Source organism: Theropithecus gelada, chromosome 20 (genome assembly GCF_003255815.1).
Source record: "Theropithecus gelada isolate Dixy chromosome 20, Tgel_1.0, whole genome shotgun sequence".
Classification (NCBI taxonomy): Eukaryota; Metazoa; Chordata; class Mammalia; order Primates; family Cercopithecidae; genus Theropithecus; species Theropithecus gelada.
The window spans coordinates 20,810,521-20,827,958 of record NC_037688.1 but is presented as its reverse complement, the minus strand read 5'-3'; positions in this window follow the sequence as shown (position 1 = coordinate 20,827,958).

Below are 17,438 nucleotides of genomic sequence, written 5' to 3'. Positions count from 1 at the left end.
AACACCTAGCATGTTCCAGCTCCATCCTGCCTGGTACATGAATCATCCTTTGTCCATCATATTGATTCCATATACCCTACGCAACCCTTAGTCATCAATACTGTTTGCTCATTACATTCAGCCATCACCATTGCCATGACTTGATGATCCAAGATCACCCCCAGCAGATGATCCTCTATCTGACATAGCATCAGAAGCTCAATTGTAGCTTAATGGTACATCAAAATGCCTATGTCATTCACTTCACTGCCTCTCATCCTGTAGACATTTTATCATCTCACATCTTTACAACAAGTATATTTTGAGAGACCACATTCTCATAACTTGTATCACCCTGTATAGTTATAATAATTCTATTTAATTATTAGTTATGATTGTTAATCTCTTACTACACCTAATTTATAACTTAAATTTTATCACATGTATGTTTAAGAAAAAAACATAGTGTATATAGAATTCAGTGCTGTCGATAGTTTCAGAAATGGGGGTCTTGAAAACTATTTCTCATGGATAAGGGGGGATTACTGCAGTTGTAAGCTTACATGTGCAAAATAACAAATATCATTCGTTCTTTCTTTAACTCAGTTAGATTTCTGTCCTGAAGTTACAATTTTTCAAATGAGAGAGAACTTTGTCTACTCTATCCAAGGTAAAATTTGGAATTTTTTACTTCCATACACTTCAGTTATTCAGTAGTCAATTCAGATTCACAGTTCAGTCATATTGAAGTTAAAACACTACCACAAAACTTTCCTCTCCCCAAACTATCTGTTTTTTTAAAATAAATTGTAATGTGTGTATTTAAGATATACAAGATGATAAGATACACATACACAATAAAATTGAACAAATTAGCATATCTATTATCTCACATAGTTACTCATGCCTCCTATTGCTTATGGCAACTATGAACTCCTCATGTAGCAAAAATCCTGCATACATGTAGCAAAAATCCTGCATACAATACGTTATTATTAACTATAGTCTTCATGTTGTACATTAGATCTTTCAGTGTGCTCATCCTACATATTTTCTACTTTGTATCCTTTGACTTGTATCTTCCTATTCCCTACTATCTGTTCAGATTCTAAGGTGCAGGAAACTTGGTAGGGAGAAAAGTCTTAATTATGGTTTGTCTTCCGTTTGCTTCCGTTTGTTTATTCCTATTTGCCATGGCTAGTATGACTTGTATGACTATGACTACTATGACTTATCAGTCCAAACAACACATAGAAATCCCCAGACAGATTTAGATAATCTGATTCTCTTGTCTAAACTTTATTTTCAATTTTTTTATTGTGCCCTCTCTGAGAAATCACAGTATTCCCTTTTATCCCCAAGAAAGTGGCCCACAATGCACCTCTTTGTATCTTGACTTTTTCTCTCTTCTCTGTAAGCTAAATTCCATCCTTTGAAAGAAGTATACTGAAATTTTGAAATCTCTTCTCAGATTCTTTAAGAGCTATGGAAATAGAGGCTCTGTCTCAGCCAAATCAGGAAGAAGCAAAGCATAGCCACCACTCCTCCTGGTCAGTCTCCTCCTATGAACTTTGACGTTTTTTGAGATTGATACCTTCCAGTTCTTCACATAAGAATAGTGCAAATATAAGAGAAGCTTTGCATAGTGTCCTTCCCCTGGAGTGTATTGAAAGGAGGCATGGACAGAGTCCGTGTACCCTGGATTGCTTCTTATTCTTTCGTTTTCCCCAAAATAAAGGGAACAGAGAATCCCATTCTGCTTCTCTAGTAGAGCTTCATAAATAATGAGAGGCCCTCGTGGTTATGCTACTTGAGTACAGAAAGGCTAATTAAATTCAAGAAAATTATATATGTGGTATATCATCAAATTGTTTAATCTGCTAAGAGATCACCAAATTATAGTCTTACACTGATAAAACACATCATGTGTCTTTCACTGATAAAATCACACATCACGTGTGGAAGAACAAGTGAATGAAGATACCACGCATGGTTCAGAAAAAAAGACCCCTTAAGGGCATCATAGAGAAAGGTAGAAATGTTTCAACAAATAAAAATTTTACCTCCTAAATTTAAGGATCATTTTGGCAAATCTCACAGGCATATCATAAAGGCGTTTCCACTATAAAGATACTATCTTGAAAAGAGCTTTACAACCTCTGTATGAAAACAGAAGGAAAAGGAAATAACATGCAAAGCCAGTGCCTGAAATTGTACATCAGAGATGAAGCAATTTAAGTTGGACAATGAGGAGGCCCAGCTAGCTCAGTCATTAGAGTGTGAGACTCTTAAATTGGCATCAGCAGCACCAAATGCCTAATTCTTTCCCGTGAAAAATGTTTTTGTTTTGTTTTACTTTTGAGAAGAAGTCTCACTCCATTGCACAGGCTGGAGTACAGTCATCTCGACTCACTGCAACCTCCACCTCTCAGGTTGAAGCGATTCTCATGCCTCAGCCTCCCAAATAGCTGGGACTACAGGTGATTGTCACCACACTTGGCTAATTTTTTGTATTTTTAGTAGAGACGGGGCTTTACTGTGTTGGTCAGGCTGGTCTCAAACTCCTGACATCAAGTGATCTGCCCTCCTCTTCCTCCCAAAATACAGGGATTACAGGTGTGAGCCACCGCATCTGGCTGAAAAAAAAAAATGTTTTAAAAGAAAATATATGTCTATGTGTTGACATAAGCTGTTGTGGGAAGTCAGGGACCCCAAACGGAGGGACCAACTGAAGCCGCGGCAGAAGAACATAAATTGTGAAGATTTCATGGACATTTATTAGTTCCCCAAATTAATACTTTTATAATTTCTTACACCTGTCTTTACTGTAATCTCTGAACATAAATTGTGAAGATTTCATGGACACTTATCACTTCCCCAATGAATATCCTTGTGATTTCCTATGCCTGTCTTTACTTTAATCTCTTAATCCCATCATCTTCTTTGTAAACTGAGGAGGATGAATCGCCTCAGGACCCTGTGATTGTGTTAACTGCACAAATTGTTTGTAGAGCATGTGTGTTTGAACAATATGAAATCTGGGCATCTTAAAAAAAGAACAGATAATAGCGATGTTCAGGGAATAAAAGAGGTAACTTTGAACTGGCCGCCGGTGAGTCAGACGGAACAGAGCTATATTTCTCCTCTTTCCTAAGCAAATAGGAGAAATACCGCTGAATTCTTTTTCTCAGCAAGGAACATACCTGAGAAAGAGAATGCGCCCTGAAGGTAAGCTTATAGATGGCCCCTTTTTAAGGTGTCCTGTCATTTATGGTCGAAGTCGAAGGGATGAAATAAGCCCGGGTCTCCTATAGCGCTCCCAGGCTTATTAGGTGGAGGAAAATTCCCACCTAATAAATTGTGGTCAGACAGGTTATCTGCTCTCAAACCCTGTTTCCTGATAAGATGTTATCAATGATAATGCGTGTCCGAAACTTCGTTAGCAATTTTAATTTCTCCTGGTCCGGTGGTCCTGTGATCTCGCCCTGCCTCCATTTGCTTTGTGATATTTTATTACCTTGTGAAGTACGTGATCTCTGTGACCCACACCCTCTTCGTGCACTCCTTCCCCTTTTGAAAATCACTAATAAAAACTTGCTGGTTTTACCACTTGGGGAACATCACGGATCCTGCCGACACATGATGTCTCCCCAGGACACCCAGCTTTAAATTTCTCTCTTGTGCTCTTTCCCTTTATTTCTCAACCCAGCCAAGACACTTAGGAAATAAAAAAGAACACACGTTAAACATCGGGAGCGGGTTCTCCCGATAATAAGCAACAGTAAAAATATTTTTTCAACAAACGAAACATTGACATTTTTAAGTGAGTTAATTTCGCTATAAGTCATATGCTTAAATAGATTGTACATATTTTTCTAAGTGTAATTTGTTCATATTATTTTTGAAACTCTAATTTGGGAATTTTTTTAAAGACAGTTTTAAAAAAAAGTGAGTGTGGCCATTGTGGTGGCTCAAGCCTATAATTCCAGCACTTTGGAGTCTGAAGTGGGTGAATCTTTTGAGTCCAGGAGTTCAAGATTAACCTGGGCAATATGGTGAAACCCTGTCTCTACAAAAAAAAAAAAAAAAAAAAAAAAAAAAATTAGCCAGGTCCTAGCTACTGAGAAGGCTGAGGCGGGAGGATCACTTAAGCCCGGGAGGCGGAGGTTGCAGTGAGCCGAGATTGCACCACTGCACTCCAGCCTGGGTGATGGAGACCCCATCTCATCATAATAACAAAAATAATAATAATAATGAATGTAAAGCACACTGGCAAATTGATATCCTCATGTCCTCCTTTCCCTATATTTGTTTTTGTAACTTTCCCTTCAACATGTAGATGTGGATGTCACATTGCAAACTTAGCACATCCAACAAATTCCCAGTGCACGCCATCATACCTACTTTGCTCGTAGACTTTCTTATCTAATTATTGGAAAATACTTTCTTCTTGCTACTTAGGCCAAATGCCATGAAGTCATTTTGCTCTCCACTTTTGCTGTCACCCACATTTAAATCAGCTAATCATAATGACTGCACTTTTAAATACACCTGTAATCACTAATGAGGGGGGAACTTTTAAGACCAAGTTAAAACCTATCATTCATTGCTCAAAGGTCTCCATTAATTTCCCATATCATTCAGAGTAAAAGCTAAATATGTTAAACAGCTTATAAAATCCTCAACAAAACTATCTGCTACCCATTTTTCTACAAATACTCTTTCTCTCCTTTGTTCTCTCTTTTCCAGCCTTACTGATAACCTTTTATGCATGTATGTTCTTGTGCTTCTTTGTGTATATGTATGAAGGTATGTATTTTATACTTATTCCCTTGCATATAAGGGATACACATATGTAGGTAAATTATGTAAATGTGTATTCATTATCTCTATGCTTTATTTTTTCCTTGTACATTCAGCTCCCCTTTTTTAGAATGCTCTTCCCATGTTTCACCTAATTCAGATCTTTAAGTAACAGTTTCTCAGAATGCCATTTCTGAAATACCTATTTAAAATTAAAAGTCTTACACCCTTTCTAATTCTTCTTTTCTATTTATTTTCTACTATATTATTAGGTTGGTGCAAAAGTAATTGCAATTTTTTGCCACTGAAAGTAATGGCAAAGATTACTTTTGCACCAACCTAATACTTATCATTATTCAACATTCCCTATTTCAATGTGCTGTTGTTACTTAGTATTTGCTCTGTCATGAAAGAATTTTTCATGAGGATGGAAATTTTTACCTGTTTAAATTTTTACCTTTCCAGTCTTATGTCCCCATATCTTAGAAAAGTGGCTTTCACACTGTAGGTGTCCAATAAATATGTGTCAAAAGCACAAAGAATAAAATGTGATGTTCAGCTATATTATCCAATATTAAATACATCAGCAAATATGCATAAGTTTGTTTGGGTGCATTAATAGTTGCCTTCTTATCTTTCTGGATTGATTTTGGTGGTAACAATGGTTTCTTATTGGTGGAATGTTTCCGGAGTAAAGTTCTGCAATAGTTTCTGACTCCATAATGACAAATTTTAATATTTTAATTGGAGACTAAAGCTATTTGACTCTAAGAACTCTGGCTTTTGTGTAGGTGTCAAGAGAGCAAAGGTTTCTTCAGTTCCATTGTGCTTACACTCTTATATGCTGAAAAGGAAGCTTTTAGCTCAGAAATTTTTATAATTAGTATCAGAATAAATGTGTACCCAGAGAGACCTTTCCAGACTGTCCTACATAAAACGGTATTCCACCCCCATTCAGGGTACTTATCATATTACTCGTTCCAATGTCTATAGATCATTAAGACTTTCTGAAATTAAATATTTTCTTTGTTTGTTTAATGCACTCATTTTCTGTATTATTTTTCTAAACAAAATTGTTATGAACTCAGGGACTAGAGCTGTGATGTTTATTTCAGAATCTTCATGCCTTCTAGCTTGCTTAAGAAGACATAGAAGATGCCATTGATGTTTATTTAATGAATGAGTGGGTGGATCCTTGATTGTTCCCTGTATGATGTATGTTAAAAAAAGCAAAATCTTCGCTTTTAGCAGTTAACACATGTTCTAAACTCTCAGAAAGTTCCATTTAAAAACATAAAAACAGAGAGATTAAAAGGGAAAAAACTCAGTATGCATCTCTCAGAATGGCAAAAATCCACAACATTGACAACACCAAATGCTAGCAAGGATGTGGAGCAACAGGAACTCTCATTCATTGCTGGTGAGAATGCAAAATGACATAACTACTTTGGAAGACATTTTGATGGTATCTTATGAAACTAAACATATTCTTGTCATATGATTCAGCAATTATGTTCTTTAGTATTTACTCAAAGGAGTTAAAAACTTATGTCCACACAAAAACCTTCACACAGACATAAATAAGAGATTTGTTTATAATTGCCAGAACACAGCAGTAACCAAGACTGCCCCATGGCAGCTGAATGAGTAAATAAACTGTGGTACATACAGACAATGGAATATTATTTAGTACTAGAAAGAAATGAGTTATAAAATCATGAAAATACGTAGAGAAATACTAAATGCATATTACTAAGTGAAAGAAGCCAGTCTAGAAAGTCTACATACTGTATGATTCCAAATGTATGACATTCTGGAAAAGGGAAAACTATGGAGACAAGAAAAAGTTCAGTCTTTATCAGGGATTAGGTGGGATGAAAGGATAAATCGGTAGATCACAGAGAACTTTTACCACCGTTAAACCATTCTTCCTGATAATGTAATGGTAGATACATATCATTATACAATTGTCCAAACCCATATAATGAACAACATCATAAGTGAACGCGAATGGAAATTATAGTATTTGTGTAGTAATGATGTGTTCATGTAGGTTCATCAATTGTAATAAATGTATCAATCAGGTGGAGGTTGTTGATAATGGGAGAGCCTATGTATGTGAGGTATGGGGGTGGAAATAAGGGAACCGTCTGTACTTTGTGCTCAGTTTTGCTGCCAACCTAAAACTTCTCAAAAAAATAGTCTATTTTTCCCTCAAGAATGCAGATTGGGGACATTGTTAACATGCCTCTTCCATTTGGAAACACAAAACAATGTATAGAAATACACATAGTGAACGTTTTCCAAGACACAATGCAAGAACTTAATGGGAAAACTGAAATAAACCACAGACCTTTTGAAAGAAGAAGCAGGTTGCAGCCTACACCATGAGCCAGGGGGAAAAATGTAAGTCCCCATTGTATGAGAAGGGAGAGAACTGCCTCTGGGAAACACACTCCCACCAGAGAACCCAGCAATCCACACCACAGGGGGAAGGCCTTAACACTTCCCAGCGCTGAAGCTGATATAGGGAGCGGTGGGGAATATATGAAAAGGAGCAGCAGTGGGGAGTGCTTTGCATGCAATCCAAGTCTCCAGCATGAATGGAGAAAAGCCATTCCTGATTCAACCTTGCAGGAATCTTGTGGAAGCCTGGCAGCTAACTCAGGCAGCGGTTGTTGGTTGCAAGAAGCTCCCAACTAAGATTTGTAATACGGTCTCCATTGAGGACAAATTCCGTTGGGCAGAACCAGTGGATGAGTGGGAAATGTGCTGCAGCTACAAGTGCAGGAGCTGGGCATCTCAGCTTCATGGGTAGACTGGGAGGGGCATGGCCTGAAAGCTGCCATTCCTGTCTTGTCTCCACTGGGAAGGCACTGGCCAGGGGCAGTTTTGAGTTCTGAGCACAGACTGCCTGGAACTTAGCTAGCGTGAGACCCACCTTGGTAACTGAGTAAGAGCTGGGTGGGAGATACGGTTTAGATCTGTGTCCCCACCCAAACCTCATGTTCAATTGTAATCTCCAATATGGAGGTGGGGGCTAGTGGGAGGTGATTGGTTCATGGGGATGAATTTCTCATGAATTAGGTTTAGTAGCATCCTCTTGGCACTGTCCTCACAATAATGGAGTGAGTTCTCCTAAGATCTGACTGTTTAAGAGTGAATCGCAATAGCACTTCTCCCACTGTCCCCCATGCCCCACCTTGCTCTTGCAGTGTATGATGTGCCTTCTCCTCATTTGCCTTCCTGCATGATTGTAAGTTTCCTGAGGCCTCCCCAGAAGCCAAGCAGATGCTAACAACATGCTTCCTGTACAGCTCTCAAAATCATGAGCCAATTAAACCTCTTTTCTTTATAAATTATCTATTCTCAGGTATTTGTTTATAGCAATTAACATTGCCTGCAGCACCCTGGCTAACCAGTTCCTTAGTCTGTCCACGTGACCACTTCATTACTATTACAACCAGCATTTGAAAAAGCCAACAAATTAAGACTATTTATAACCAGGGAATATAAAGGGTCTGTCTCTCCTCTGTCACCCTCATCAGAGTTAGTGCTGGTACCCACTGCTGGGAGACTTGAGGACTGGTCACATCACTGAGTCTCTTGCAGACATTCTGTAACACCAGCCTGGGGTATGGCAGCACCACTGGGTGGCTAGACCTGGAGGGACAGCAGCATTTACAGTAGTCTCGCTCTCAGGGACTCCTATTCCTAGGGGAAAGGGGAATGCACCACATCAAGGGAGTACCCCATGGGACAAAAGAATTCAGACAGCAGGTCTTGAGTCTCAGAAATTTCTGCATGTGGCAAGTTTCCTTCAGCAAAGGCACAGATGCAGTGCTGGGCTTAGCAAGGAGAGTCTGTGGCTCTACACCAATAGTCAGGCAGCCCTGGTGCTCATGAAGGGTCTTGGAGAAGGAGATTTCTTTTCTTCCTCATCCACCACTGCAAAAACACCTGGAGCTTCTCCATGGGAGCTTGGAATGGGTTCACTTGTAGATAGCCTTTCTGGAACACTTCAGGGTGACTGTATCTCTACAGGATGAGTGTCCTCCAGGTTCAGGCTTGCATGAGGAGTAGAGTCACAATCCTTCTCTACATGGAACATCAACATTCCTGCAGATGAAAAAAGATGTCTGTATGATCTGTAAAGCCAGAACACTGAGTCAGGAGTGTGACGGGAAGGTGGATTGCTTTCCTGCTGGTCTAGTAGGGGAGCTGAGGTGACTCCCACCATTCACCCTGATAAGATCTCAGTGTTTTACTAGAACTGCGTCAACTACCTCTGCCAAGCTAAGCTATGGGTACACAGAGTGATATAATAGACTTTGGAGACTCAGAGCAGGGAGAGGAAGGAGGATTTGGGATAAAAAAACTACATATTGGCTACAATATACACTACTCAGGTGACTGGGGCACTGAAATATCAGATTTCACCACTATACAATTCATCCATGTAACCAGAAATCAGTAGTACCCCAAAAGCTATTGAAATAAAAAAATATTAATTTTTAAAAGTTTATTACAAATTTCTATTAAAAAGGAAAGGAACTCAGATAAACACATTACAGTAATTATGGTTTTTAAGACATCCAATTAATATAAAACCTTATCACTACATGTTATCAACAAAACGGTTAATTGTGATGGCTAATACTGAGTATCAACTTGATTGGATTGAAGGATACAAAGTATTGATCCTGGGTGTATCTGTGAGGATGTTGCCAAAGGAGATTAACATTTGAGTCAGTGGGCTGGGGAAGGCAGATCTACCCTTAATCTGGGTGGGCACAATCTAATCAGCTGCCAGTGTGGCTAGTATATAAGCAGGCAGAAAAATATGAAAAGAGAGACTGGCCAAGCCTCCCAGCCTATATATTTCTCCCATGCTGGATGCTTCCTGCCCTTGAACATTGAATGTTGGACTCCAAGTTCTTCGGTTTTGGAACTCGATCTGGCTCTCCTTACTCCTCAGACTGCAGATAGCCTATTGTGGGATGTTGTGATCATGTGAGTTAATACCTAATAAAACAATTTCCTATACACACACACACATACACACACACACACACACACACACACACATAATTCTGTCCCTCTAGAGAACCCTAATACCTTTATATATAATATATACATTGTTTACTTTAATGGTAGTTATTTTATATAATTTTCATTATAATTCATGCTCATTATGAAAAGTATTCAAGCCAGAGTTTAAGAGGATAATATAGGGGCAACTTAAAATAGCACATCACCATCACCACCCATATCAAAGATAGTCACTTTTAATATTTTAATATTTTTCTTTCTGACCTTATTATAAAAAAGTGTTATTATTGTTATTTATTTGTGCCCTTTACAATTATGGCATGCATACTGTTTTCTTCCTGGACTTTCTCTTTACATAATAAGTGGAACGAACATATAGTCTTTCCTTTAAAATAAAAGGAAAACTAAAAGTACTTAGTTGGTTTCAATTGGTTTACTAAAGGCTATACTGGGACTGCCCTGAGTAAATAAAGATGTATGTTCAATCTAATGCATATTATTTTTCACTATATTAGATAATTATATAATACCGTTGTCATTGTCAATAGCTACATGTAATTTTGAACTGATAGGTGATTGTTTACTTCATGTATTTTTGGCATTTCACGTGCTCATCAGCAGAGATTTTATTGCTTAAAATATGATCTACTTTTAGGATTTATTTTCTAAAAGTGAGTCCCAGAAGTATAATTAATATGTCAAAGGTTTAAAAATATGTTTAGAATACTTAAGACATTTTGCTAAATACACTACCAAGGAGGTAAAGTTGCTGTGTTTATATTTTTCTATTTTTAAAATGTTTTTATTTTAACATTAAGAATCAACTATGAAATAGCAGATATGATCCAAAATACTTCTTCAATGTATTTTGATAAAAATGCTTACATTTTTACAATTATCTTTTTGTATTTAAAAAATGTCACCTCATAAGTACATCTTCAAAAATAAATTTGTTAATGGACAGGTTTGACATTTAAAAAAATCACTTGCAAATGTTATCTAAAATTTACATCATCTCTGACCAAGTAAAACTAAATCTGAATTAAAGTAGTTTTTGAATAAGCTCTTGAAAAAACTACACTATGTTAATTAATAAGCTAAAAGTAAATTAAGAGCATCTGTGTTCTTCATGCTTCCTGATGCCAGCTTAATTCATGTACTATCTTCACTTTTGGAGAAATTTCTAACAGGGTTGCACATTTATTTTAGAAGAAGATTGAAGACCATTATTAAATGAGTATTGACTCATTTTCTCTCCAAATACTTGAAGCATAACATATTATCCTGTGAACCCAAAGAAGTTATAATGATTGTAAAATTTAGGTTACAATCTTTTGCCTGAATAGCTTAGAAACTTTTCCGCATTTTTCATTGCATTGATTATTGGTACATTATGAAACTCAAAATATGTGGGCAAAAGGATTAAAAAAATTTGAAGCTAATATACCTGCCTAACGGAGCCGACAATTTATTTTACACTGCCAGAAAGTTTGGGTTATATACTTTGTGAGAGATAGTGATTAAACTTACAAGGTACGTATAACTGTAATAAGTCTGTCAATAGAAAAGAAAACCAGCATTAAGCCACATTGATCTCTTTTCACCAAACTAGGCACATTCTTTGGTTTAATTCATGCAGAGCTGGCTGAGTGGGAGACTGGAGTTTTATTATTCAAGTTATATTCCCCAAAATTAGGAGGCTGGCATTTTTCAAGGATACTTTGGTAGGCCCAGAAATAGGTGCTGCTGATTGGTTGGAGATGCAATTATAGGGTTTGGAAAATAGTCCTTATTCCTGCTAAGTCCATTTCTGGGCGGGGACACAAAACTGATTGGTGTGTCTGGGTGAAGCCATTGGTCATCAGAAATGCAAAACCCTGAAAAGACATTGCTCAAAAGGCCAATCTTAGGTTCTATAAGAGTGGTGTTATTTGCAGGAGTAATGAGGAAGTTGCAAGTCTTGTGACCTCTGGAATAACAGCTGGTAATAGTTTATGTCTACACCTTAGTAGAATTCAGGCTCCTCTCATCCTCCTAACCTGGTTGTCTCTCATTAGTTTTAAAAAGGCAGTTTAGTTTTGAGGAAGACCTATTATCATTTAAACAATAAACTAAATGTTTCCCAAAGTTAGTGTATTAAGCCATACTCACCCTGTTATAAAGAAACACCTAAGACTGGGTTATTTATAAACAAAAGAGGTTTAACTGACACAGTTCTGCATGACTGGGGAGGTCTCAGGAAACTTAGAATCTTGGCAGAAAGTGGAGAAACAAGGCACATCTTACATAGCAGTAAGAGAGAGAACAGAGCATGAGAGGGGAACTGCCAAACACTTTTGAAACCATCAGATCTCATGATGACTCACTCACTATCATGAGAACAGCATGTGGGAAACTGTCCCCATGATTCAATCACCTCCCAAAATGTCACTCCCTCCACACATGGGGATTATAATTGAAGATGAGATTTGGGTGGAGAAACAGAGTCAAACCATATCATTCTGCTGCTGTCCCCTCCCAAATCTCATGTCCTTTTCACATTTTAAAAATGATCTTGCCTTCCCAACAGTCCCCTAAAGTCTTGACTCATTCCAACATTAACTCAAAAGTCCTAGTCCAAAGTCTCATCTGAGACAAGGCAAGCCTCTTCCTCCTATTAGCCTGTAAAATCAAAAGCAAGTTAGTTACTTCCAAGATACAATGGGGGTACTGGCATTGGGTAAATGTTTCCATTCCAAATGGCAGAAGTTGGCCAAAACAAAGGGACTGTAGGCTCCATGCAAGTTCAAAACCTGGCAGGGCAGTCATTAAATATTAAAGCTCTGAAATGATCTCCTTTGACTCCATGTCTCACATACAGGGCATGCTGATGCAGGTGGTGGGATCTCAAGGGCTTGGGCAGCTTTGCCTTCATTGCTGCTTTCATGGGCTGGCATTAAGTGCCTGCAGCTTTCCCAAGTGCACCATGCAAGTTGTTAGTGGATCTACCATTCTGGGGTCTGGAGGATGGTGGCCCTGTTCCCACAGATCCACTAGGCAGTGCCCCACTGGAGATTATGTCTGGGTGTTCCCACCCCACATTTCCCTTCCTCGCTGACCTAGCAAAAGTTCCCCATGAGGGCTATCTCCCTTCAGCAGACTTCTGCCTGGACATCCAGGCACTTCCAGCCATCCTCTGAAATTTAGATGGAAGTACCCAAACATCAATTATTGACTTCTTTGCACCCACAGACCCAACGCCATGTGTAAGCCACCAAGGGGTGGGGCTTGGACTGTCTGAATCAATGGCCTGAGCTGTGCATTGCCTCCTTTTAGCCACAGCTGGAGCTTCAGCTGGAGCAGCTGGGATGCAGGATGCCAAGTCCAGAGGCTGCACAGAGCAGCAGTGTCCTAGGTCTGACCCAGGAAACTACTTTTTCCTCCTAGGCCTTCAGACCTGTGATGTGAGAGGCTGCTTTGAAGATCGTTGACATCCCCTGCAGATATTTACCCTATTGTCTTGGCTATTAACATTCAACTCCTTGTTACTTATGCACATTTCTGCAGCTTGCTTGAATTTCTCCCCAGAAAGCGAGATTTTCTTTTTGACTGCATCTTCAGGCTGCAATTTTTCCAAATTTATATGTCCTGTCACCTTTTGAATGCTTTGCTGCTTAGAAATTTCTGTAACCAGATAACCTAAATCATCTATTTCAAGTTCAAAGTACCACAGATCTCAAGGGCAGGGGCAAAATACTACCAGTCTCTTTGCTAAAGCATAGCAAAAGTGACTTTTCCTCCAGTTCCCAGTAAGTTCTTCGTCTCCATCTGGAACCACATCAGCCTGGACTTAATTGTCCCACATTACTATCAACATTTTGGTGAAAACCATTCAACAAGTCTTTAGCAAGTTCCAAACTTTTCCACATCTTCCTCTCTTCTTCTGAGTCCTCCAAACTGTTTCAGCCTTTCCCCATTACCCAGTTCCAAAGTTATGTCCCCATTTTCAGGTTATATTTATAGCAGGACTTCATTCTACTGGCACCAATTTAATGTATTAGTCTGTTTTCACACTGCTATAAGAAATATCCAAGATTTGGGTAATTTATAAACAAAAGAGGTTTAATTGATTCACAGTTCTGCATGGCTGGGGAGGCCTCAGGAAACTTACAGTCATGGTGGAAGGTGAAAGGGAAGCAAGGCACATCTTACATGGCAGCAGGAGAGAGAGAAAAGAGCACAATAGGGGAAGTGCCAAACACTTTTAGAACCATCAGATCTCATGAGAACTCACTATCACGAGAACAACATGGGGGAAACCACCCCCATGATTCAATTGGAGATGAGATTTGGGTGGGGACACAGAGCCAAACTATATTGGTTAGCTTGGCTCAAATACAGGAATGATTAAGGGCAGTTTGGAGGTTAAAGGCACATTGAGTGTTGGTTACATCAGATCTCTTTCATTGTCTAATTTTCTCACTGTTTTAACTTCTGCAAAGGCAGTTTCAATCTTATCTTGTGTTCTCGATCTTATCTTGCGTTCTCAGTCTTATCTTGTGTTCTCAAGGTCCCTGATGCTTCTCGTGTGTCAGATCTATCAGTAAGTGTCTATTATACATTTGTCTTATTAAATATACAGGACAACTATGTGCAGTCAAAATACTATTAGTATTTTCAGTTTCCTAATGAGGACCATTTGAATAAGGGGTTGATTAATTTACCATACATCTTAGAATAAGTAATGGAAGCAAATCTGTATTGTTCGACAGCATATGCTCTTGACCTCCTCCTATGTAGATGCTTTTGTATGTCTAAGTCCCACATTACCCTCAGCATAATGGTCTACACAGTAATGACTTAATAAATGTCTGTTGTTCTAATAAAAACAAACAGTACTATTTTGTTTGTTTATCAAAAATGTATTCAAACATTTAACAAGGCTCTGTGCCAGGCACAGTCTATAATGCCATATCTTCATCCCTGTGTGCATGCATATAGCAGTTTTTGAATAGCCTTAGTCTAGCAGGGGAGAAAGGATGTAGGCAAATGTAGGACATGAATGTTGTAAGAGAGTTTATTGTTTAAGACATTCAATGTGGTCACAGTGAGGAGGTTCATAACTCTGCCTAGGGGGTGGAGTGGAATCAGAATATATTTCAAAGAAGAATCGATTATGAAATGGCTCCTGAAGGTAAATAAAGATTGACAAGAAAGAGATGATGCAGTTGATGGGCGAGGCAGCAGCAAGCCAGGCAAAGGGAAATTCAGATACAAAGGCAAAAAGTGTGTGTGATAGAGCACAGCACGTTTGGAGAAATTAAGAAATTGCACTGACTATTTAAATTATCTTTAAACATCTTTTAAAATCTTACCTAATACAGATGTACTTCAAGATTCTGGAATTTCTGAAAGGGAGAAAAATATTTTTTGAATGCAGTAATCACCTGGATGTAAGGAAAGGAAACACTTGAGAGAGGCTTAAAAAGCTTCCAAAAGCTGCTCCAGATCTAGTGACAGACGGTTGTGAATATGTAGGAGGCCTGACATTCTTCCTTTTTGTACTGGGTTGGCAAATTTAAACCGTACTTTTTGAGGTAGGATTGTCTGAAAGGAGGGGGCATGGGGCCCTTTGATGAGTCAACATGAAATGTGTCTTAATTTCAGGGAACTGCGTGGAAAGTTATTGGAAAGGTGAGTATTATATTTTAAAATAATTGCCCCAAAGTGCTCAATTACATGTTTCTTAGTAACAACAGCTGTTAGTAGGAAAATAAAGATCAAGTTCTCAATCTCTCTAATGTGCCCTTAAGTGATAAACAAACAGATTAAGGCATTTTATGAAATACATCTTGCATTTGGTGGTGACATTTTGCTGCACAGGATTAATAAAACAACACTGAAACAAAGATATGAGCTTTCCAACTTCTATTATTTTATTACCTTTTCCTATAGTTCTACAGGAGTTTGGTAGAAAGAGCCTTGGGGTCAGAGGGGTTGGATGCATGCATGAGTTATTCAATATTCTCATATCTGTTTCCTCAATTATAAAACAATAATAATAAAACTACCTCTCTCTGATGGGTTTGAGGGGATTAAATGAATTAGTTATATAATTCATATACCTATAAATAGGAAATACCTATCTTAAAGTTCCATAATGGCAGTGGTTTAACAAATGCGTGCTTTCTTCTATTTCCTATTGATCTGGTTTCAAGGTAAGTGAAACATAACTCCCACCGTAAATATAAATTATCCAGTCATGTCCTGTAGGCACAGAAAATATATCGATGACTTAAGTTTATTTGTTTTCTCTTTTGTGAGATGGGCTTAAAATTTTAAGAAATTTCAAGAGAGAAATCTTTGCCTAATTGGCCTCTGGGAAGTTCTGGATAAGAAATGAGGAGGTGCTCATGTTTTGATTATGTGCATATCAATATGGGGAAAGGTCTGTGATAAGAATGAGTCCCAGATGCAGTAGGCTTTGTATGAGTCCATCTAGCATTAATCAGTAGGAGGAAAGAATTCACTGGTGACATCTGAAAGGAAAACAAAGGAGGTAAGAAAGGCTCCAGGAGATGGAAGTGCCGTGTCTGCTTTGAAATCCATCACACTCTCAACTGACTTGACTTAGACATCAGACTTTTAGCCAAATGCTTTTTTTTTTTTTTAATTTTGAATGGGCATCAAATATATCCTCATGGTACAAAATTCACAAAGCACAAAAAGTTATGGAGGAAAAAGCTTGCTTCCCACCTTTGTACTTCAGATAACCAGTTTCCCTACTGAGGAGTAACTTCTGTCATCGATTTATGGAGTATCCTTTAGAGAAAACTAAACACCTAAAGCAAACATAGTTTTCATTCTTTTTATATAAATGGTAGTGTATTAGGCACACTCTTTTGGACCTTGCATTTTTCATTGAAAAATATAACTTGGGAATTAATTTATACTGATACTGAAATTACTTTCACATTTTTAACTGAGAGGAATTTTTTTTTTTTTTTTTTTTTTTTTTTTTGAGACAGAGTCTCACTCTGTCACCCAGGCTGGAGTGCAGTAGCACAATCTTGGCTCACTGCAAGCTCTGCCTCTGCCTCGAGAGGAAGTTAACTTTTAACTGAAGAATATAGACCCTGGAATCCATGACACCACAAGAGCATTTCCTGATTTGGTTTCAGTAGTATGGCATAACTGGAATCCTCACAGAGTGTGCCTTCACGTTGCCATAAATACACATTTATCATTATGTTATTTATTGGTTCGTTCTACCCAAGGAGAACTAATAGGAAAAGAAGTAGAAGTATCAGGGTATCAGTTTGGCTGAAAATGACGCCTTCTTATACATATTATGGTGCCACCAAGAGAAACAACAAAATTCCCTGCTATAATGTGCTCAAATATTTGTAGAACTGTTTGTGAGCCAGCAGAGAAAGAAAAATCTCCCCTCACAAGAAAGAAAGACACTGCCAGATGCTGATTGCTTCCACCATTCATATGATCATGGAGAACTCAGATCCTGCTGGTTTGTATTCTCAGAGGAGGGAATACCAGGTGGAATTGTGGCCATGCAGCATTGTCATGAAGAATAGGAGATTTGCAGCTGTTATGGCAAGGAAACCCTG